This window comes from Dysidea avara, chromosome 3 (assembly GCF_963678975.1).
Source record: "Dysidea avara chromosome 3, odDysAvar1.4, whole genome shotgun sequence".
Taxonomy (NCBI): domain Eukaryota; kingdom Metazoa; phylum Porifera; class Demospongiae; order Dictyoceratida; family Dysideidae; genus Dysidea; species Dysidea avara.
Window position 1 is genome coordinate 19,777,885 of NC_089274.1, and position 25,731 is coordinate 19,803,615.

A 25,731-nucleotide genomic window follows, 5' to 3' on the forward strand; every position below is an offset into this window, starting at 1 on the left:
TACAGCTAGCTGGATGTGATAATGTGAAGCATATAGAAAACGAATGCACAAAAGTGTTTTGTTATTGTTATTATCTACTTTACCAGTTAGGCACTGGAGGGTGTGCACAGAAGGCAGAGCCTGTTCGAGGTGTTTACCCATAGCCTAGGAGCCTAAGCGAAAATCTTTGAGCTAAAGTGCCTATACTGTAAATGCTTTCTTGGCCAGATTTTGATATCATGTCTTTTGGTTGTAGTTACTCCATGAACATGTACTTGTGCATTCTTGGCCTCGCCTTTTTTTACAGCTGGGCTGTTTTTGGCACAGGATATCACTACTTTTTGTTGAATGGAGAGCATACAGTTCAGTACTGAAGATTGGCTATTATATTACATAGTCATAGGAGACACTGCATGCATGCATGCATAATAACAGCTTCAGTATCAGATTAGCTAGCTAAATCAGTAGCAAAAGCTTCAAGTTCAGTGTTTAGAAGCGTTACTAAAAGTGACTTGCTAAGAGAAAACTTCTTTCAAACCGTTCAATTTTCCCTCAAGGACTCACGTGATATTTGAGTGATGTTTCACGTGAAAATAAGAACCGGGGATAGTGACAAAGTCGAGGCTACCATCTTAATGGTTCTTCCTGAAGCGGTGGGTTGGTGATATGACTAGTCTCTGTGCGTAACAAGTGGAGGCGAATCGGCTGCGAGTTGTTGCTGAATGTATGCCTAGGAATGGACATGATGGTGCTGAATACATCACACTATTCTCAGTAGCGAATTGCCCAGTAAGTTTGTGTATAAGTCATTGTAAACGGATATATAACTACCGTCGTAATTTTAGACAGGAATCCCCCACGCCATAGTAACTTCCTGGGATTATATATCTAAGCTTTTGTAGGCCAGATCCTTGCAGCTGGCTTGTTCTAGCAGCTGTGTGGGTCAGACCGCACTAGTGAGAATACAGCAAAACATTTCAACCAATCAGATGGTTGGTGATGACAATGAAGTTGTCAAGAGCAGACAAATGCTTCCATCAAAGACTATAAGGCTATATACTTTTATGGCTTCCTCTAGTGTATGGTGAAATCTTTGGCTATAAATAATGTGTCAGGCATTTGAATGATTAGCAAGTAAGTCAATACTACAAAACTAAAAAGTTAATATTTTTGAGGGCTCAGCTCAATGCGTACGTACAGTATACAATAATTACTATGCATCAATCGATTGATGTGACGATAATATGTGCAGATCTGAGACAACCATGGACCCTACTATATAGTAACTGGGTAGGTATATAGAGTTATGTATACTCTGATATAATTGTTGAGTGTTGTAGTTTGCCAATGGTCGAAGCTAAATTAACCATTTTAGATAGCTTTTTGTGTTTTTGAAGGTGTCAGGCAAACTCCAGTTGGGGCCAGGCAATAAAAGATTATTTTTCAAAACAGGAGAGGAACATGCTTAGGCCCGCAAGGTACAGGCTTAATCTATTTACCCCTGTAATGCATCTATCAATGTATTGCCCCACTACCCCTCCCTTCAGGCATATGTTATGGGGCTGTAGTGGGCACAACTGAATGTTAAATGCCCCATGGTAGGGCAAACCTATTGTGTCAAATCCCCACCCATTGGCTCCAGTTGCAACGTGGGGATTTACTTGGGATTTGACATAGCGTAGAAAAAATACTTGGGTGCTTAATGAATGATTGTCCCCCATAGTGGGGCAGCAGTTTCATGTCAATTCCCCTTGTAAAGCCCCACTTACATCCAAGGGGGGTGCTGGGGCAACACATTGGTAGGTGCATAATGAGTTTGCATCAAAAACCTTGTGTTAAAATTTAGGCTGTCTTGCTTTTGTTGTGCTTATAGCAGCTAATGTGCTTATTCTTAAACAAGGACTGGAGAAACTACAAATTGTCTTCTACCTTTATCTATCAACTAGATCACTGCTGGTTATAAAATTTTCTTTGCTGTTGTAATTTGTTTACCATTATGCTATAACCATTAGTCCCTCCTAGTTTATATGTCTCCTAGCAACAAAAATTGTTATGTCAAAAATGTAACATAGGTGTGAACCACAAAACAAGTCAAGTAATATATTACAATATTGGTCATCAACTGCTACCAGCTAGTGGTGTGCGATATCAGGATTTTTATTTCGATATGTTATCGATACGATATTGGGGTAAATATCGAAATTTCGATACGATTTTCGATAATTTTTAATTGTGTGGGTGGTATAATTGCGTGGGCGGCTGATATTTATAAATATGCTTGAAATACACTTTACACACAAACTATTGCATAAAACTAATAATAAGCATAGGAAACTGGTAGACAAGTTTTTAAAGTGGCTAACCAACCTTCATTTCTAGCGTGATTGTGCAATCACACACTAAATGCTGTAGATTTATCGAAATATTCTTTGATTTATCGCAAAATATTACCTTTTTGATAAATATTGAAATCTGCTAAAGCAGTATCGAAAATCGATACGATAACAATATCGACAAAATTATTGCGAAATCGATATTTTTTCGATATATCGCACATCACTACTACCAGCTTCAGTATGCTGAATAATACATCTTGGGAATGGCTATGTGGGATGCCCACTTTAATGTATATAAAATGATGTGATGCTCATGTTGTATAGGTGTTTTTTATCTGCTGTCTCCTCCCATACAAGACCTGCCTCAATCTGATCAACCCAAGGAACCTATGTAGGACCTCCTGACCAAAAAGACTTTTGTAGAGTACACTTGTTGAAGTCCAACTACAACATGTGGTGAGTATAATTGGAATGTTGGTGTATGTGTGTAGTGCATATTAGTTGTGGGACAATGGCAGGGTCCTGGATTTGAAGAACTGGCCCAGACACATACTCAGCTTGAATACTAGTATGTACACACATAATGCTACACACACACTACTGTATTTTTCCAAAATCTTGCAGTGTACAAAGTGCCATGTGCTAATGCGCACGCATGCGAACTATGAAATTTGGAGTTAAACCGCTGGTCTTACAGTACAGATACAAATACTGTACCGTCAATAACTTGTGGTAGTCTTCTACTGTTCATTAATCATGCTAAACAGCATTACAAAGATGTGTGAAACCGAATCAGCAATGACTCACTTTGCCAGATGCACGCGCATTGTTAGCGCTTGGCACTTCGTATACCGCAAGATCTTGGAAAAGTACAGTATACATATTTGACATGTTAGTCTGACTATTTGATTACATGTTTTTAGTTAGCTGTGCCTTACCATATGTGACTGAATTTGACAAAACAAGGCTTCGACGCACAAAGCTTTGTTAGGAGATATGGCGATTTTAAGGAATCATTGTGTAATAACTTCCCAGTGCCTACAGCTGTGCAAGCAAAATTTGCACCAATTGTTCATCTGTTCACTAGCTATCACTGAGTGGGTGTATACATTTCTGATACCCAAAATTAGCCCTGTTTTGAGCAGCTTTTTCGAGTGGGTAATAATATCACAGGTGGTAGTAATAGGGTAGGAGGGTGGGGGTGGACGGTGGTCTTAATATACGGGTATAAAATGAAGTAAGAAGACGATTGGAATCCAGAGTCCAAGTTTGGGCTCTCCATGGCCCTCAAATTACTCCAAATTGACTGAGAACACTATTGGCGAGCTCTCTGTGAAGTCCTAGCTCACTACACACCATTATCACAAAGCCATGGCCATTTAATGGTGCCAATCTCACACTCGTGGCTTTGACAGGGTCGGAAGAAAGCTGCTACAGAAACCAGACTTGTCAGTGCTGAAGGAAGTACAGTGTGAAATATGATAGTGTATTAGACCAGCAATCCATTTCTGGTAAAATCGTAAGTTTGATTTTGTGTGTGTGGAAGCCTTGTTATGTGAAATCCAGTCACATATACTGTATCCCTTTCTGTATGTGCAGGGTGGATACTGATATTGTGACTGTTGGCGGGTGAATTTATGGTGAATGGACAAATCATTAATACATGGTACCAAGACCCCACTACTATATTATGAACTCTTGGTGGTACTTCATAGCCAAACACTAGTGTATCTGGCTTCTTGTGCTATTGTAGTCATTTTTTTTAATTTAATGGGATCATCATAATGTAAATGTACATCATAATGTAAATGTGTACTATTACAGTATATTCATGCTATCATTAAAGAGTTTTTATAATTGTGGGTGGTTGCATGAGGGTCTAACAAGGGCTGCGACTGAAAGGTGATGCGCTTTTCAGTAGTGAACACTCAAGTTTCACCGTCACTGAATGGCTGGGGCAGGATTAGAGCCATGCATGGGTAATATAGCAGTAAATTACTTCAACTGTATCCCAACACTACAGTGGGTATGAAACAGCTATATGCCGGTACGGCCCTGCATGGGCAGGGGGGAGTACAGGAGTAACACTATAACGAGTCAGTGGAGGCATACCGTGGCGAATTTAAAACAAATCAGTGACTCGACTCACAATTAAACCCGGAGTTGACAGCACAGTGTCCATCAAATCAGCCAGCTTGCTATGGCTAATGTAATGACCTTGCCCACTTCCTGGCTGTTTTGGGAATTAAGGCGGGCGCCTCACACCTCGACGTCATGGCGGCAAGTTTGAATCTTCAAAGAGCACAAAAGCGATCTCAGAAACTAAAAAACAACTTTTAGCGAAATTAAATGTACACATACATTGTGTAAAAAGCCCCTGATAGCCGCAGCCTTTTTACAATACGACTTCATAGTTGAAAGAAAATCGCCCCAATGGGATGCGATGACGAAGAAAATGAAAAAAAGAACGATGCACATTTGAATAAATAATTTAATTAATGCATTGTAAATGGGTGGGCGATGGAACAAACTACTGCAACAATTCGCCTGACTTTTCGCGTGGTAGTTACTCATTATACAAAGGTTACATTCCCACTGGTTTCGAGGTGGAATCTTTTAGTAAGGCTGAGGTTTCGCCATGCGGATTTTAAAAGATTGCGTAATCGATCTAAATGACTCACAGTGGTGGTCGCGTGTGTATTTTGTGGGTGCGCGCTTTGTTGTGCTTGGCCTCGCGACTAACTACCGTGAGTCTTGATAAGTACGTTTATATATATGTAGACTAGAGTTGTGGCCACCCGCGTTGGCTTTTTCGATCGCCATTGGCTGCTTGTAAACATTATACGTATTGGTGACGTTATGGCCCACAATCGACCTTTACATGTCAGGCTATAAAAGAATTCGAGTGATCTGTGAAGTGTCTTTCCACCTATTAGGTGCATGAGGTGTCGTAGTGGTCTTCGCCACCGGCACTTGTGCTATGCTGCACAAAATCGCAGCCAGTGCAATATCTGTATATTGCACTGCGGTCGGTGCATTATACCTTATAATGCACTCGTTGTGGTCTACAAAACCGCAACCAGTGCGTTATAAGTTATAATGCACCTATTAGGTAGGGTTTCCACTCAAAACAGGAAGGTGCTTCATATTGTTGTTTTTGGAGATTTTCACACAGAATTACCTTTAAGATAAAGCAAACAAGTGCTAATTTGTTACTGGAATGTTTGCAGCAGTTGTTATCTGCACAATTTTAACATATGTAAATATCCAAAAAGTGGTCATGTGACCAAAATCCCTTCATATAGAATTTCCACTTCAAACTAAGACGATACTTCAGTCTTTTTCATTTTTTCTGACAATTTTCATGCAGGCTGACCTTAATATAAGTAAACTAAACAAGTGCTAATATATTATTAAAATTACTTTCAATATCAGTGCAGTTTTAACTGTAAATAGCTACCTAAAAAGTGGTCACGTGGCCAAAAATCCCATTACAGTCATAGACGTGTGCTATAGCACTACAAGGTGTAGAAGTCTTCATTATAAGGCAAGGAAATACACTAATTGTGGCTTTGGTCATCCCAAAATGCAATGATTTTCTAATAAGCTGCCTAATTTAATTGTGTACTATGAAATTTTAGTGACTACGTTGATGTACTGTACAGAAAGTAACCCATACAAACTAGTCATAAACTCTTGTCATGGTTGTTAAGGTACTGGCTACTGCTTAAGGCTTAAAACATTAACTAACAAAGCACAACAAGAGCAAACAATACCAGCCTAGCTTATTTCATGCAAGTTATATGCATAGCACATTTAGCATGTACCAAATGATTCCAGTTTTATATACTAATAAGTTTACAAATACTATACTGTAAGGGATATTCCATGCATTGTTACTGGAATGTTGTGATAGTAAGGATCATTAATTTGTCTACTGTGTGTGCATCAGAACATCATCCTCAGTCTCCATATTGGAGTATAGCATGTTTGATAACAATGAAGCTTTCCCTAGTATGGAATGCTGGTGTAATCTTCTACTGAAGAGAGTTCAACTTTATCACAATCTACTGAGTTGTTTTTTTTTGATAGTGCCAAAGCTATTACATTCTAATATGGCCATCAAATTTATTCAGTGTTCATCACAGAGTGTGTACTGGTCCAAAATGGTCATCACAACTGATTGAATGGGCAGGGAAACATTTCTCAACATCAATGTTCTTAAACTATGAGCCTGCAAGTCGTGTTGTGATCTCGTCATTTTCAATACCAATAAAATTTTGACGTCAGTACCCTTCAATTATCATTGTGTCTAATTAAATTTTTGATATTACTCTATTAAGACATGAAATGGACTAGGTGTCTAGTCTACATTGTGATAGTTATGAATGACTTTGCTATTTCCTGTGTGCATAGCATACTGATTGGCCTTTACATGTACACAAAATCAACTTATTTGTTAGCACAGACTTTTCCCTTCACTAATAAATTAGGCACGGTTGTTGCATACTCTTTTAGTCCTTTCTTACTATCTGTCCTCATAATATGTGACATCATTTACCTGTGAATTGTGGTCATACATGGTAGACAGTGTATCCATAATGATAATCTTACAAATTAGATCGTTTTACAATACTTCCCTTGTAATGTTTTCTTTCCAATATAGGTACATATTGTGCAGTGGTTTTCTAAAATTATTTTTCAGAACATCATGTGTGTCAGCAGGTACCATCTTATCTTTCCGCATGACTGTCTACACCCACATGACAATACAGCTTGTGATCTGTACATATAAACTCCTTGCAAGATGACATCAGGAGCTCATCAATACCCAAAGGGTTCCTAGCAACATCTTACTTTGACATATATAGTTTTGATAGTTTGATCTGGCTCAGCCCTGCACTTTAACAAGTGTTTTGATGGGACCCATGCCACCTTTCAGGGACTGTCATCTCATCTTAAGTTAACAAGAATAACTTATGAAATATTTTGTTTGGTGCATGGCCATTATTCTTGATACTCTAGAATGGTAACTATTTACTTTAGTAGACTCCAACTGTTTACTGGTACATTGGCAATTCTACACTAAGAAGCACCCACCAGCAAAAGCAGCAGAGCTCAGATTTGTGAATCTATAGGCTAACTAATAAGCCCTGTGTGATTGCTAACATATTCACATACTAAATTAATGTCATCATTACTGTTATAATTTGCAGGCTATTATGCCAGAGTGACAGCAGTACACAATCTTGTGACTTACCATTAAGAGTCAGATGATATCACTGGGTCAGGGTTTGATACTATCTATTGGAGACTATGGGCTATGTGCATCCAAACAATCATTTTGAGGTGGATCTTGCTACTGTCACCTCCAGAACATAAGGTATGCTGGAGTATAATTGGTATATGTGCAATAAGTTTGATATTCCCTTGTCCATGGTCCTAGTTACTCAATTGTACACATAAACTGTATCCTGAAACACCTCTCAAGCATGAACACCTGTTCATGGTTAACTTTATGGACATTGCCAAAGTTGAGAATGGTCAGATCATGCCTACAGTAGAGGGGATTGTTATGATAGTTGTCAAGTGTTTGTATGTGGTGTGAGGTAGCTTCTCTAATTGTATATAATAAGATTCAGTATAGTTTTCTCATGTAATAATACCCTCAGCTCTTTAGCCACCACTGTCATCAATTCTGTTTGTTGTGTGTACTACATTGATTGTACCCCATATCTTTGAAAACGTATTCTGTGTTTGCACTGTACCCATATCATATTAGTGAAACCTTAACCCTTCGAAATGAAGGTAAATGCCACCAAACATTTTTCTCCACATGCTCACATAGTACTCTTAAAACATCTGGTTCATGAGACTAATGTATATGCAGTCATTGTCTCATTCATTCAGTTGTATTGATCCAGTAATTATGTCAGTTGCAAGAGCCCACACATGACTGATGTCTTGTTGTTCTTAATGGTGCATTTTAATAGTGACCCCTACCTTGAAATATCACCATAGTTAGAATAATATTTTAGTTATAATGTCATTGACAGTCTATGTTTTGTATGTCTGTCCTGTCATTCTTTTATGTGCTTCAGAAGTAAAAATGCGTTGAGTCAGACCCCAGAGAGACTGAAATATTTGTTCTATGAAAGTTACCACTAAGTCAACTAGAGTACTATTGTGCATTGTCATATATAGAGTGGTGATGTTATAATTGGTACAGGCATTGTGTTGTAAATAATTATCAAAATCTTTAGTGGTTTAGATTATTACAAGAAGTAGATGTCTCCTGTGGTCATATTTACTTGGAGACAATTTGGTATAAATAAAGGAATGGCATAGTGGTGACGTGTAGGTTGTACTGTCAGTATCCAACAGCTTATCATACTTCCTGACCTTTGAATAGATATCTTTTTGTGCAGTCAAAGTGGCAAGAGCTGATGAAATTCCTGTAGTCTGTACTTTCTCAGTCTTTTTGATTGCCATGAGATGTACATGAAATGACTGAAACTATACACAAGTCTTATATGTATGTATATATACCCCAAGAAGTTTGCTTACACTACAAATCAGTGAATAATAAAATAGGTTATTGGTTTCAAATTATGTATATGAAGGTTCATTTCTTAAATATTCCAATGTCAGTGTTTCCAATTATGTAAGATCAATATACATTATGGTCTCTACAGTGTTCTAGTCATCTATCTATATATATATATATATTATATAAAGCTGAAAAGCCGTCTGACTGTCTGACCATCTACAATTCCAATGGCGTCCAACAATTGTCTCGCCAGCTGATGCACGTAGCAAAGTGGTTTTTGCAACAAACGAAGTACTCATCATCTACATTTTTGAAACCATCAATATTGATGTAGTGATAAAAACAAAACAATTACAACACCTCAGTCATAAGGCTTAAGCTAAAGCAGGTATGGCAAGAAAAATACAAAAAGGAATACAATAAAATAATTAATTTGTCCAATTTACATTATTACGGGAAAAAATATTCTCTGAGATGAGCTGATGGCAATGGCTGCTGCTTTATCAAGTACTCTTCTGCAGTGTGAATATGGTTTGTTCATAATAGCTTTCATAGCACTGATACTTTTCTTAAGAAAGTGGCTAAGACAGCCAATTTCCATCATGTGGTACTCATGCGAAAAACCTAAATGATCCAGTTCAGCAACAATATTTATATTGTTTTTAAATGAAGCTTCTAACTGCTGTCATTTGTCCTCTACAGAGTGTTGAAAGCATTGGTGTAGAGGAAAAGTTGAGCTACGTACATTCCTCTTAAAACCACAGACAAACAGCCATAGCGTTAGGGCATAGAAGTGCTAACCCAAAGGTCCAGGGTTTGATTCCTGTCCATAAAAACTTTTTTTCTTCTCAGTGCCACTTTTTTGTAACATGTTTTTTTCATGTGTCAGATATTGACAATGTTTACTCAGCAATTTATTCAGCAATTTATTCAGCAATTTATTTATTTATTCATATTGACAATTTGCTCGCTTATTCACGCGCAAAATGAATGAATTGCTCATCATCTGGCTACTTCACAAAGTTTATTGCAAGCTTCTACGTGATTTCCTTCATCTGCTACAGCACATTGAAGGCCATGATGTAGAGAACACTATCTCTGCATTCCATTGCAAACACAGAACAAACAGTTCAGCTGGTATAGCACCTCCCTGAAGTTGTTGTGGTTCGTGTATGGAGTCAAACAGTGGTGTATTTTTTTCTTCGTTTTATGTACCTTTTTGTCCACACTTTTTCTGACTCAACTTGTGAGTTCATAACATCCTGGTATTACTTCACAGCATATGGACTGTTGGAAAATATACAGTAGTACATTTGATAGGTATAGGGTAGGCATGGGCCGGCCTTTGGGTGCATGTTTGTTAGTCCCATGTGTTCAATTTGAAAACATTTTCTTGGTGTTTTTTGTACTTACAATAGGTGTACCAGTATCATAGAGACTTTACTGACAAATATAACAAATTGAACCTGTATTCTGCACATGAGATTAATTGTATAAAGTCATGGATGTCAAATATAATACAGTCAGTACTCCATCACTGAATTTCATGCTTGCTTAAGCAGAACTTTTTGTCTTTGAAATCTGTGTGAAAACTTCTGCACATTTCTTGAAAACATGTACAAATTTTCCAGTAAGTTAACTGTCATTATCCATAATACTACTGTTGTCTTATGTACTATAGTTCTGCTATTCAGCATATTTGCAAGATGGCATGAGGCTCATGTACATATCATATGAATAGTAATGCTAGCATGGTTCCCCATTACATTAATTGAATTTTAGTTAATGTGGAAATGGTCCTGCACGTAGGGCAGGTACCCATACTAGTGTAATGATACATGATTTGTACAGACCATCACTGTACTGAGTTCTGAGAAGTAATAAGCAAGGCTGACTGGCTCATGTGTGGATGTAATTGTCTAGAGCTACATAAAAAAATCTTGATGATTTCTATCAAGTGACCAAACTTGTATTATTGATGTTATTAGGTGGTGTGGAGAGCTCGAATGGCAGTTTCTGACCTTGTGAAGGGTCTGGCTTGGCAAGAACCAGTGGTGTACTGGTGGATGACCTGGTAATGTTGGCCATACGTTGTTTTCTGTTGATTTTGTTACATATCAGCCACTAAGAAGCCAGCACAGCCCTGTAACCTCATGTCTGGACTCCAATCATGGTCTGCCTCCATTTTGAAGTCTATCTCTTGACCACCCCGCCACCCTCCACCCCTTTGTGAGCACTCGTGATACTACTTTGCTCGTCCAACTGCTCAACTAGTTCAGGAAATTGCATTCTAGCTGGTCACTGCAGCATGGTTTATAATTTATTGTTCTCTGACATACTCTTTAGTCCTTCCATGTACCAACTGTTTTGTGTGGTACTTGTATGTGACATCATTTACTTGTTAATTGTGGCACTTGTAACTACATAGTGTATCCATGAAAATAATAATAATCATCTCACAGACTATATCATTTTACAATGCTTCCCTTGTAAATGTTCTACTGTTTTCTTTCTGATCTAGGTACGTGCCCTGGTTTGCCAAAATTATTTTTTCATGTGTGTGCATGCGTGTTTGTCCGTCCACGTGACTGTCTGCACTCACACAATCTGTCTGTATAAACCCCTTGCAAGGTGACACTAACCTTACTTGAAAAATGTGACACACTCTGGACAATGTTTAATGATTTGCATGTTTTGTGTGCTACTTGGATCTATAATGTGTATTGTTTTTGTGAACTGATCGAGTCATTTCCACTGAGCCTGACAATGTAACACAGTAACAGGTGTTTTGGGTTGGCCCATACTCATAGCTATTATTAATATTATTATTGATGCTCTGGAATATTCAACATGTGTATGTACTTTAGTAGACTCAACTGTGTATGATTTATTGACATTTCTCTACTGAGCAGTACCCACCCTCAAAAACTTCTTTGTGAATCAACAAGTCCATTGTAAATTGCTCTCATATTCTCATACTGAATGCCATCATTACTACTGGTACTATTTGTATGCTATTATGCCAGAGTACACAATCTTGTGACTCAGTTTGTTTGACTCGCCAAGACAGCTGGCTTGAAGTGATCTCACTGGGGACGGGGTTTGACACCACCTATTGGAGACTATGTTCTGTTGGGCTACAGCTAACAAATTATTTTGAAGTGGATCTTGCCACTGTCACCTCCAGGTGAGGCAGCTTCTCTAAATAGATTTGCAATGTGATAGTGTTTTCTCTAGCATAATAATACCCTCATCTGTTCAGCTATCACTGTCATCACTTCTGTTTGTTGTGTACTATATATACATTGATTGCACCCCCACAGTCTTTGAAAAAATGTGTTCTGTGTCTGCACTGTTCCCATTAGCACAGCCTGTCTGTTAGTGAAACCTTAACCCTTGCTATCACTTTACCCTTTCATAGTGCTCAAGCCTTTGAAGCTAGACAAATGAAACCACAACTATTTTGTAGTTTGTGTATTGAGCAATATATGGTGGTAATGACGAAAGTGACCATAACTGCTTCATTCTTTGTGCTATGAGGACAACTAGTTAACTCAGTACATGATAGTGTACCGAATGTCAGAGCAGGGTGGAAGCATTTCTAGGTACTACTTGAAAGTATTACTTTAATTGAGTAGTTTTGTTTGGAATATTCACATGAACCACAATGGTTACTAAATGATGGGGATCATTAGCTCTTTCAAATGCAAGAATTAAGATGATGTAGTTTGTTTTATAAAAGTGCTTAGTTTTCTAGGCGAATCCAATGAAACTCTATATTTGGTGTATAAGCAATTCCAGCACTAGTCAAATATGTTTGTTCTAACAAAATAATAATGTCTCTTACAGAACTAAGCAACCGCTGCTGGCTGCACTCCAAGGCTCACATGATCCCGTGTTCAGTAAAATATTTATAGTAACTAGGCAACTTGAATATGACACTTCATAAAATATAATTGGTAGCTATTCCAAGCATGTATAAGTTCATACATCAATGTGGTCTATATGAGTGAAAGTATTACACAGTAATTATGTTATAGGAGTTGATGAAGTTGACTCTACTCATTATCATTTGGTGGCTGGTGACATTATAGGGACACAGAACAGCTTGATCGGAACAGCTGGAGTAGACAAAGAGTAAGTAGATGTGTATGTGTTTACATTGCATGTAGTGGGTGATAATACTACTTCTGGTGTAGATCTATCTCTGTTTGCATGGCTTTCACTAACCTTCTTAGACTTTTGTAAAGTCTACCTAGCTCTCCTCGTTGTTTCTTTTTTTATTAAGCCCTTATGTGTGCATCTCATAGGAGTCAGTTTTCTCTATATATACTATCTGAACTTTTTCTTAGACATCACATAACATAGTATACCATGAAGCAGTAAACAAAAATGTTCGACTGGACTTCATGAACAACAGGAGGCTGACTGAAAGAATCCAAGCTTAGAAGAAGTATACGTATACGAATCAAGAACTGTTCGAAATGCAATCAAAGTAGCCACTATGAACAATAAGGACGATTTGTTATAAAAGAAAGCCATCACGCGCTACCACCAAATCGACACCTTTCACTGTCAGCCAAGATGAATGGAACACAAAGGAGGACACTGGGGTAAGTCCATGAAGAATGCATTGCATGTACTGCGGTATGCCAAAAGGCACATGTCTGGCTGAAGTGACATTGAACAGTGACAAAAGCAAGCTTGTAGCCTTAGCTGTTATCAATGGAATTTTTTAACAGAATTTTCTACTGGCTGACTGACTGACTGATGCCTTCAGACAAGCATAACTCAAAGCATTTTGAGTCGATCTGAAGGCTTGTTTGGGCTTAGTGTTACCTAACCAATACTGCTTCATCGTCATCAAGGAAAAGTGAGGCTGTTTTTTGGGTAATGTTTTTTTCATGTGCCATGCCCACACCTTTGTGGTCTCTATTATACAGTACTATCTGTATGAATAGCACTGTAGTAAGCTGTGATCAGATGGCTGAAGTCAACCTAGAAGCTTCAGATTGTGAACAAAGTGGCATATTCACACTGAAAAAATCCATTTTCATTGCAACACTAACATATAGTTTACACGTTGCTGTGTAATGGGTTGAACATATGTAGCTGACAACGAAGCGTAATAGATACTTCCACTTTTTCAGACGATAATTGATAGCTGGGGCACGCGGCACCATTTCTTTCTTTTGATGTAGTATGTGTGGGCTCACCAGTCATAATAATTCTATTTTACAAAAAAAGTTAACAAACAAGTACACAAGAATTTTTGGAATTTTCACAACTAGAGTCACAGCACATCGATAAAAAGTACTGAAATAAGCTGGAATAGTGCACCACAGTAAGAAGTGTTATACGTATCCTTACTGTGCATTTCCATTATGGTATCTTAGGATATAACACTTCTTACTGTTTTACTGTGATTTAATATCATGCACTACTCCAGCTTGTTGATCAATGTGTTATGGTCCCTACTCTAGTTGAAAATTCCAAATTTTTCTTGTGTGCTTGTGAATATTCAAATAGTGTATTGACAAATTGAATAATGTCATGCTGACCAAATAGTCATCATTTCAGCACTACTTTGTATGGCTAGTCTACATGTTAAGTATATCAGTTGGTGGGTTGGTTAGTCACCACTAGAGCACCACTCTATAGAAGTGGTCCAGCAGTTTTACCCTGTACACTGAATAACTTTTATCATTTTACAGTAGTTCATAACTAGACTGTCATCGTAAACAGCAACTACACAGGCATGTGCAACTGTACATTTCACATGATAGTGTCGTGTCACAGATTCCTCACATCGGGGACACTTCATTGAGCTCATTGACTTAAGTGAGGCATCTCCTCTAATAGTAAATATGACATTAACCAAGTATGCATAACTTGAATTGTCAGCAGACTTTGTGCTTCTAGTGCTTATTTGCTATAAAAATCTTATCAGTTCCAATGCTGTGGGCCAGGTATGTGATGTACAGATCTCTATTTGGTACAAGTTATATTGTAAAAACATCTTCGACTAATTGTTAAAATATTTAGTGGTTTAGATCATGACAGGAAGTGTCATGTGTTGAAAGTGTCATCCATCTTGTGGTTATATAATATTAACAGGACCCGTGGGATTGGCCTTACAATAACCATTAGTGACGTGTAGTCTGTATATTCAGTAACCAGGAGCTTATCAACACTTCCCAAGTCTCAGTAGATTTGTTCTTTGAGTGTTGTGATTCTGGGAAGTGATGGACTAATGTCTACCAGCAAAGAAAGCTAATGAAATTTCTGTTCTTCCTCCTGTATTACGTAGATATGTATGAAAATGCCAATGGTGCTATGTATAAGATGGTGTAAACTAAAGCACAAGTTGGTATGTACAAGTTTCCGTCATATGCTTATTTGCACTTAAATGCTAATTAGATTGATATTGTAGGTTTTAAAAATAATATTTTATTTTCAATGAAATTATCTGCCTAAAGCTTTCCAATTTGTTATCATTGTCAGTGTTTTCAGTTGTGCAGGAGTACTATTCCTGTTGTGTCCAATAGCTAGATCAGCATACATCATGGGTCTCTCAAGACATGTAATGAGACATGACTAGTAGAGTGTAGAGACCATCACCTTATTGAGCTAGCCAGACCCTTGTGGAGCAAGGTTCTGGTCTGTATCAATACTAGCCACTTGTGTGAACTGCAAGAATAGATGCAGTACCAATCAGATTGCAGCATTTTCAGAATTAATAAGATTTCTCCACAGCTTCTTACCATTCTTGGCAACAGCTTCTAGTTTTAATCATATTCATGAGTGAGGTCATGACCTGTAGTAGTCACAAATCTATTATATTCATACAAGCACAAGCAGGGGCGGTGGAGCAGGCCAAAGAGTGAGGGGGCCAGGCAGCTACAAGTTGAAGACCAAAAAAAAAAAAAAAGGTCACAGCCTGCTGACAATAGCTGCTCTCCACAATTATATCTCCTTATTTATAACTACACATACGTAGCTAAGTAACTTGCTACACTGCTTCTCTGAATACTATGACTGCTCTATTAGAGTATCCAGATCCTGACTGTTCTATTAGAGTATCTCGATTTTTTTTGCAAACAGACTGTTCCCATAAAAGTGGGGGGGCCATGGCCCCCCTGGCCCCCCCGTCTCCACCGCCTATGAGCACAAGGGCTGTGCACAGCTACATTCCAGCTGCACAAGTGCTAGTATGATACAGACTAGACCCTCAGTCTGCAAGGATCTGGCTATGCCAGACTATTACTGAGCTATGAGAGTTATAAGCATGCAAGATTGACTGTAGATGTAATTGTCTAATCATTTCTATGAAGTATATTATTGATGTCATTAGGCAGTTCCAATACCTCCCGATAACTGATAATCTGTAATGATAATGGATGACTAATTGGTGTCTACATAAGTACTTATTTTATCTTCTCAAACCAGGAGTGTGTACTGTGCCTGTGTAAAGGAGTGTGTACTGTGCCTGTTTCCAGTCCACATGTGTATACACTGTCTACCCCAATGTGAGCAGCTACTTGTACTTCAGCTGCTAGTTATTTATTCAGGAGGCTAATGTTATGATCTGTAGGCTGTGTGCCCACTCAGTAAGTCATAAAGTAGACTGTTGGCATTTCCACTTATGATTAGACATACCGTATAGTGGGTTATTTTCGAGTGTAAAAATTTTTGTGGATCAACGTGCCAAATTTGTTGTAGTTACTGTATTTATGCTCTATTTTGTTTCAATGTATGGTAGTGTGTAGAATATATTCTCAATACTGTTATCATTCCATATGTTTGTCACAATCAAATTATATATAGGTAGGATCAGAGTATGTACATTAGTTATGGTGAGTGCATACCATATACCTTACACTTTGTTAACACTACACTAATGTACTTCATGAAATCTCTTATTCACCACTTCTCCCTTTATTTATTCCCATTTCTTTGTGTCCATGATTTTTTTTACTTATTGCTATATGACATGATTTATTTTAAAGAGCCAAAGAGCATCATAGGATAATAATAGTACAAAGGAAATAATACATCATCACTGGTTGTGCCACAGGAAGGAACTTGGGTCACCACACAACAGGAAGTTAAGAAATATTATTTTTATTCATGACCCATTGTATCATATATAGTATAATAAGATCACATCCACTGGACTTTAACATGGAACACTGTACGTATGACCCCCAAATATAGAGGTTGTCATACAGCTAGTGTTGTGTACTGGAAAACTATATGTATTGCTTTAGTGTGTGATCACAACCGCTAAGCACAGAATTTTGTCGCATCTTTACTTTTTCAAACACCCAACAAGTGTCAAACCACTCATTGCATGTGAGGGAAGGATGATTGTAGTTCTGACTTATGTAAGTGTGGAGATTACTGTATTGCCTCGAATTACAGTTGGTCCTGTATAAATTCCTGTTCCTGCTTAGTCTCCAGGTTTATAGAACATTATAACAGAAATAAATGCTGGGTCTCCAATGAATGTCTAGTGCAGTCATATTCAGTTCAATGTAATAAACGATCAATTTTATGAGTTGCTATTGAATATGTGAGGTATGAATCATGAATGTTGGTCACATATATAAACGCTGGTCTCTTGTAGTCACTGCTCTTGTTAGTAGCTGAGGTAAAGAGTTGCTTGAATGAAATAAATGCCATAATTCAAGACAATATGGTAAATGGATACAATTTAACCCACTAACTGTCATAGCTCCTTGGCACAATGAAATACCACATGTTAATTAATATGTGTGAAGACTGGAGTTTTGCTGAAACTTGAGTCTTGAAAGAAGATATCACCACAGGGAAATATTGTAGAATAGTTATAGACTGTTTAAACCTGTGTATGTTGTAGTACTTCTATTTGTATTTATTCTTGTCATCAACTATACGATTGCAGCATTATCGTACTGTAGAGCATGCCATATAAATTTAAAAAAATCCCAGAAGACATGTGAGGCTGTCCTCTTCTGTGTACTAAGCTATATGCCTGTGGCTAAACATTACATAAAAGGTGCATGGTGCATAGTTAAATGTACCTTTTATCTAATGACATCACTTTGTAATAATACACTATGCTCATGCCCTCTCCATGATGCTGATCACGTTCACAACACATTCATCATACTGTTAGCACATTTCCTGCCAAATATACTTCATCCAATAGGCATTATCCCAAATGACTTTACAAATTGTGAATGGAAGCTCTATTTGTGGGACTTTAACATATCCCAGCTTGAGTTCTAATGGGACTTAATAAGAATTTAGGAAAAATACATTGGATACCGTAAACGACGAAAGTTTGGAGTGACTAAAGTTTGGGTGAATTTGGCGAATAGAGGAAATTCACCAAACTTTATTCGCCAATAAGCTATTCAGTATATAGTTCCATATTAGCTACATGGTAAATTTGCCAAACTTTTGTCCACCAACCTGCTTCACATGCCGATTCGCCAGACTTAAGTCTCACCAAACTTTCATCATTTACGGTATCAGAAAATCAGTAAATTTATCTGCAAAGACCTAACACCATCGTTCAGATTACTGTGAAATGAAATCAAAGTTGTTAACAAATGTTAATGGGTGTTAATGAGGTTCAATGTAATAGCAGTAGCATGGCCACACACAAGACCATTTTTCACCTAATGTGTTTATATGATTATGTAAGGTAGAACTACAGACTGTATCTTATTCACTAACATTTGCTAAAGTTTTGTAACTTATAAAAATGTATCCATTGCAACTTCACTTGGCATCAACCTTGTTAATAAGATCACCTCATTATTGTGACAATGTAGCTGAAGGCTCCAAACGTAGCTAAGGTGTATTTCATGGCCTCATCAATGTTAAAAGTGACCCAATTATTGTGTGCAGTCCTCTAATTGTTGGGAACTAGTTAATGTGTGTAACATGTTGGTACTATGTGACAACAAGAGCAAATGAAGTGTATAGGTTAATATTGTTGTTATTATTATTATTTGGCTAACTCCATAGCACATGCCTCATGCATGTTGCCTGTATCATGAGTGTTTGAGTAACATAATATTCTAGTATGCCACATGGTGAATATTTACTTGATACTTACAACCTGTCTCTCTCATGATTTTTATGTTTTGCAACAATTTGTTTGTGAACTAACTGTGTTGACAATTTTACTGGAACACTTCATTGGGTGAAAAGTAATTAAAGTAGATATTTTAGGCCATGCCATCTAATGTGCTTAGATTGTACCCATCTTGGTACTCCAAATACCTCATTGGTGTGACCCAGATTGGATCACATGTGAAAATGAATAATAGTTTGATGATGTGAATTAGCGTGTCATAAGTCTAGTCCCAGTTTTTTTCATGAGCCACACCCACTTGTCAGGATTGTATGTTACTTTCCATAGACATATGTGGAGCTCAACATGGAGCCATACCCATTTATCAGTAGATGTGTTGCAGTCTGTAGGTATGTATGAATTCATGTCCATTGCTGTCTGCCAACTTACATGGAGCTATACCCACTGATCAATTGTAGTCATAGTCTTACCTTGCAGCAGGCAGACCAGCTTCTTTCATGACCCATGCCCATTTATCAGGAATGTGTGATACTGTATGTGAAGCCATGCTAATTTATCAGTAAGGTGCACTGAATTTTGAAGGCACACATGAAACTACACTTACTTGTAGGAAATGTGTTTTGCTGTCTGTAGACGTACATAGAACCACGCACAAATACTGATCGTGTTTTGTTATCATGTATATAGCTACCCGTTTATGTCCAAAATGTAACTATTGGCACACACCTATGTGTTAATCACATCAAGGTTCGACCTGGATTGCTGCATCAACCAGGTAAGCAGTAGTGATCCATACTGTTTGGCTTACAAGTTGAAATGATCCAGCATTGGATGTGCTTACAGACTCTTTGATAGATTTTGTGAAAGCTGAGCAAACAGTTAGCTAAATAGTACTGTTGAGTACTAGTAATGGACTACTGGTACTGTTTAGTATAGTGATGTTATTGATTATGGTAGTGGTGTGGACTGTGTTTGATCAGTGAAGTGTCAGATGTTGAGCTTGTAGTGAGGTTAGTAGTGTAGAGTGCCTTAATACTCTTCTGAGAAACTGAGGAATGTTGTAACAACATCTTCTCTACTTTTGTTTTTTGTGGCCAGTATTATATGGTATTGTATTACAAGGTATCTCCTAGATATAATGCAGCCAAAAGTATAGTAAGTAGACTGACAACTCTAAGGTTTTTTAATGGAGGAAATCATTGCTTACTTGTAAGGTTGTGTATGTGCCAACATCTATAATCTCAGTTTGTAGGACTTGTGATTGGGTCACTGGTGATGTGTGTTCAATTAATAGGTGTGCATTAATTAGCAGTAGATTAGGTATCATCAGTTGTCTATATCAACATTATCTCACCATAGACTCCATAGTGACTAAGTGTTTTTCCCAAAATAACATTCCAATGGTAAACTCAATCAGTGATCAATGACCTTAAACTATCAGAATAATGGCTGATCAACACTCCTGTAAGTGATGGCATTTTGATAGCGACCCTCAGGTACAGTATGTGCTCCACTGCTTCATAGTATATATTGGTAATGTCTACCTTCATGGGGTGGTTGTTTAGCTAACTGACTGAACAGATGAATATGTAGTCTGTTGCAGTGTGGAAGTATATTATAATTCCAGTTTAACATTCAAGCATCAGTAGTCACACATGTTAGAAGTCAATGTTGTATATGTTTTGAACATAACAGCATACATGAGATAGCTATGAGTTATACACTACGTATTAAAGTATATGTTGTACATATGTTACAATATGCAACACAAGGAGCTTGACCTGCCCGATACTCTGCAGATACTAGCTAGTACTGTATATAAGAGATGCCAGTTATAAATTATGTAGCACCTGTGTTGATAATGTGTTTAGTGAAATGTGCATGCATATGATCACTATCTCATCAATATTATAATACAATACTCTAGTACATATTACCATGCAGTACCATGAATTATGTACTGTGAAATATTAGTTGCAGTGTTGATATATATTGTACCGAATGTAACCCACCAACTGTAACACATGTAGTTGGTCATGTGTAATCATCTAATGTTGAACCACATGTTGAACTAATTCAACATTGATACCTCCTAATATCCTAAAGGATGGATTATATATCCATACTTGTGCATCACAAGTCTTCTTAATATAACACACTGCTTTCCTAGCTGTTAAAAACCCTAACACTTGGAACAGTGCTTGTTTGCATGATCGAGTTATGATGCATGACAAACCTCTGTTGATAGAAGGCTGATAGATGTATCCAAACTTCTACTGGAAGAGGATACATCACCAAATACCAAGTCCAAGTCTCTTTGCATAACTATGTACTGTAGGATTTACTGCTGAAGTGTTTGATATATACACAGGTGACCAATAGGGATTGATTATACCATGGGTATATAGGTGTGATAACTGACGAATGATGCTGTATGTGTTATAAATCTTCATGGATTTGATAGTATCACAATAATCATTACTGACTAATTGCATCATTATTGGTCTTACCCATCTGTAATATTCTCATGCATGTGTGTAATATTTTGTTGTGTACAGAATACACAAAGAATTTGTGTGTTAATATTTTTCTTCATGTTCATGTGTATTGTTCACAGGTCACCAAACAGTGTTCATCACAAAGTGTGTACTGGTGTATATTGAGCCAAAATTATCATCACAACTGATTGAGTGGGCAGGGAAACATTTCTTAACATCAGTGTTCTTAAACTATGAACCTGTAAGCCATGTTGTGATCACATGCTACTCTTGGTCTGAAAAGAACCTTATAGTTGTAGATAATATTGTTAAGTAGGAATTCGCAATGGTGACATCACCGCAGACAATCCTCATTGCAGGTATAACCTGTCTTGATTACAAGTCCAGTAGTTGATTTCAGCCTAAATTCACCAAATGTAGCCATCTTACAAATCTTCAATTATTGTGGACTTAGTTAGTGTCAAAAACAAATCTCATACATTGTCATGACCTTTAGTAACAGTGCCACAAAAATTATTGGTGCCACATCTGAGCAACCATATAGTGAAGAAGTTCAAGACAAGCTGGCTGTGATTTGATAAAATTTACCCAATGTAATAGTGAATAGGAACTGTCAAGGTAAATTCATGAAGAAACAATAGAGATACGGCCACTCAAAGTCTGGACCTGTAACATCGATGCCCTATACATAAAACTATTAGGAATGACATCATCATTGCAAATCCCTCCTATGTCATAATAACAGTACAAGTTTGACATCTGTAGCCTTCAATCATCATTTTTGTGTGTAACAGAATTTTTGATACGACACTATTAAGCAGGTGACAGATGAAATAGACCGGGTGTAGTTGTGAATAAATGTACATACATGAGCTTAGGACAGACCATTTTAGATACTGTATAACAAATGTTCAAGGCGAAAGTGTGATCTGTGATTAAACTGCAGAAATTTGCTTTAATCTATTTGGGCAAAATCGTCCTTTGAAAGCTTGTACGTTCCTCACCAGATGGCTGGCATGTACTTTTCTCTATGTTTCGTGATACAGAAGGCCTTGGTAAGCCATAATTTGGCTTGGTGATACTAAGGCTTGTTTTTTTTGTTAGTGTACTACCATTTGCCTATTCATTCTACCACCCCTATATATGTGACTGAATTTGACAAAACCTGGCTTCGACGCACAAAGCTTCGTTAGGAGATATGGCGATTTTAAGTAATCATTGTGTAATAACTTCCCAGTGCCTACAGCTGTGCAAACACAATTTGCACCAAGTATGCATCTATTTACTAGCTATCACTGAGTGCATGGGTGTATACATTTCTGATACCCAAAATTAGCCCTGTTTTGGGCAGCTTTTCTCGAGCGGGTAATAATACCACAGGTGGTAGTAATAGGGTGGGAGGGTGGGGGGTGGTGGGTGGGCTTAATATAGGGGTATAAAATGAAGCAAGAAGACGATTGGAATCCAGAGGCCAAGTTTGGGCTCTTCATGGCCCTCCATGGCCCTCAAATCACTCCAAATTGACTGAGAACACTATTGGCGAGCTCTCTGTGAAGTCCCAGCTCACTACACACCATTATCACAAAGCCATGGCCATTCAATGGCACCAATCTCCCACTCGTGGCTTTGACAGGGTCGGAAGAAAGCTGCCACAGAAACCAGACTTGCCAGTCCTGAAGGAAGTACAGTGTGGAATATGATAGTGTATTAGGCCAGCAATCCATTTCTGGTAAAAACGTAAGTTTGATTTTGTGTGTGTGGAAGCCTTGTTATGTGAAATCCGGTCACATATGTGCTTGAGCATGTCTGATTGTGTGATTCTTTCAACCTTATGAAAAGAACTATCTACTTCTCATTAACAATTTGTCATGGTTTATAACATATCTTAATCTTATTCTATGAAACTATCACATTTGCTCTAGTGTTTCTCATTCTAACACACAATAACAGTGTTCAGGTGACATTGTTTAGTTCAGTTACTATGACAACATTATGTCACTGATAGTGTGTCCAGGTGTGGTTGTATTTTGATGTGCCCATATTCTAAAGCCATACCAATTAACAGTTTACTAAACCTTATGTACTTATAAACCATATCCGCACTTTTACATTTATACGTTGTGTTTATTTGTTCTATAAGATATTTTATATATGTAACAAGGAGTAGCACAACTTGAACCCTAACCTGTGCACTAAGCAAAGGATAGCGTTGTTGCTTAGGGTGTTACTTAATGAATTATACTGATCTAGATATCTTGTGGAAAATAGAACCTTATAGAAGCATCAGTAAATTGCTTGTAGTAACTTATGCAATGTCAGCAATATTCTTTGTTTGCCGTACCAACCATGTAATGAAACTTACTGATGTGTGAGTACCACTAAGAGGACCAATAACACATATGAACACCTTATACTCCTATAAACATCAGCGTCCATACCATTGCAGTGTCACACTGTCCTCACTATCTCAGTGACTTTGTCACATGGATAATGTTGGCTGCCAGGGGATGGATTTCTCCAATATAGTGCCCATCTCCTGTTAATCTCCTGTTATTTGTTTTACAGTTCAATGCTAATGACACTTTTGGTCAAGTGGTGAAGAAGAATATCAAAGTAAACATATAACATGTCACCGTTTCTGTTTGCCATGTACCTGTTAGGCTAGAGGATGTTCACTGTTGGGGATTGGTGCTTGTCCAGATCTGAAGTCACAGGTATGATGGTAGTGATCACACTACACTGACTCCTACTAATCATCTCATCATCATCCACATTTGATCATACGTGTGGGCCATAGTGTGTGTGAGCACCACTGGAATTTGTTGATTTATGTTGTATTTCAAGAATTCCACTCCAGTTGTGTAAATACCATATATCCCATAGCTAACTTTAAATATCAATCTTCCTTTTTAGTGGACCCATTTAATATGCACACAACAGTAGACCAATATCACCATGTTTGTCACTGTGATTACTCCACACCTGATGTTCTAGAACTGGGGGATATTGTAATGTTTTGTTTATATGTAACAATGGGAGATCATTAGAAACCTGTATAGTTAATGAGGTACTACCGGTTGTACCAGTGAGATAGTAGTGGCCCCAGGATGCATCGTCTTTCTCTCACCCACACATTGTAACGATAATCTGCTCTAATAATCCACAATGTGTGGTTGTGGAGTAGAATGAATGATTGATCAGGGGAGGACTTGGGCAACTTTTGAAAGCATTATTTTAAAGAAATGCATTGCTTGTGCAGTTCTTAGTGATATATCAAGTATAGATGACTATTTAATAATTTCTGTGAATATTCATGAGAGATTCGTGATCAACATTCAAGTCTTGTTTCTGCTTAGTTTGATTCACACCATTGTAAAGATTGAATTATGTAGAACTCAATTATTTCCTCATCCCTGGTGATCCCCTTTATCATTTCTACAATAATATCAACTCAAGTCAATATTTTGTGCTGAACTTATGTCAAATATTCTTTGATAGCTATACATGTATGTGTCCTACCCCTGCTGATACTGACAACAATGAGGGGCTCCTAGTATGTTATGTCATACTCAATACATTGCTGTGTGGCCTGTAGTGAGGAACATGTACACTGATGATAAGTTGTACACTATTAGGAATTGTGTGTATGCCCACAAGGTAGTGAATGCCTTAGATTCCAAAGTGAACAGCCTAAATGTAAAGAGAACAGTATATTTGGTGTGTACAAGTAGACGTTAATGTGTGGTGTGGGCCATCTGACCTTGTATGGCCTCTGACATATTGACTGGTCTACTGCCATAATGGACAGCTCCACCATATGAGTGTATATACAGTGGTCCCTCGATTATCCGAACTCGTTGGGCCCTGAGTGTGTTCGGATAATTGAAAAGTTCGGATAATCAAAGCCCATTCATTTATATGCAGAGCCTTGCTCAATTACTCTAATAGAACGCACACCATATATATAAAATACTCTAATAGAGCAGTCATCGCTACAGTTCGGATAACCGAAAATTCGGTTAATCAATGGCCGGATAATCGAGGGACCACTGTAGTGAGCCTTATTAACTTGTCTAGTTTCCTGGGAAACATTTCTACTGCACACATCTCTTATGCGATTGCATTATACTAACCACTGATTTGTAACTACAATTTTACTATATATAGCTATTATTTAACATTTAATTCAGGGCTGATTAAATACTCGCTGTTAGAAAGTTTGCTTTGTACATTAATGTTAATTATCCAAAATGTAACTCAGAGTATAAATCAATATGA

General features: G+C 37.6%; 2 long non-coding RNA genes across 3 annotated transcripts; both read left to right on the top strand.

The window, feature by feature from the left end:
• The first annotated feature begins 549 nt into the window (after nucleotides 1-549).
• LOC136250001 (uncharacterized) lies at nucleotides 550-4,162 on the top strand. Of its 2 annotated transcripts, XR_010698410.1 has the most exons (3): nucleotides 550-768; nucleotides 2,640-2,771; nucleotides 2,834-4,162. It is a non-coding gene; the product is annotated as an uncharacterized lncRNA (long non-coding RNA). The 2 variants fall into 2 exon arrangements; XR_010698409.1 differs by having other exon boundaries at nucleotides 2,640-4,162.
• Nucleotides 4,163-11,903: 7,741 nt separating this feature from the next.
• LOC136250002 (uncharacterized) lies at nucleotides 11,904-24,628 on the top strand. Its single transcript, XR_010698411.1, has 5 exons — nucleotides 11,904-12,052; nucleotides 12,906-13,002; nucleotides 21,573-21,694; nucleotides 24,019-24,066; nucleotides 24,114-24,628. It is a non-coding gene; the product is annotated as an uncharacterized lncRNA (long non-coding RNA).
• Nucleotides 24,629-25,731: the final 1,103 nt, after the last annotated feature.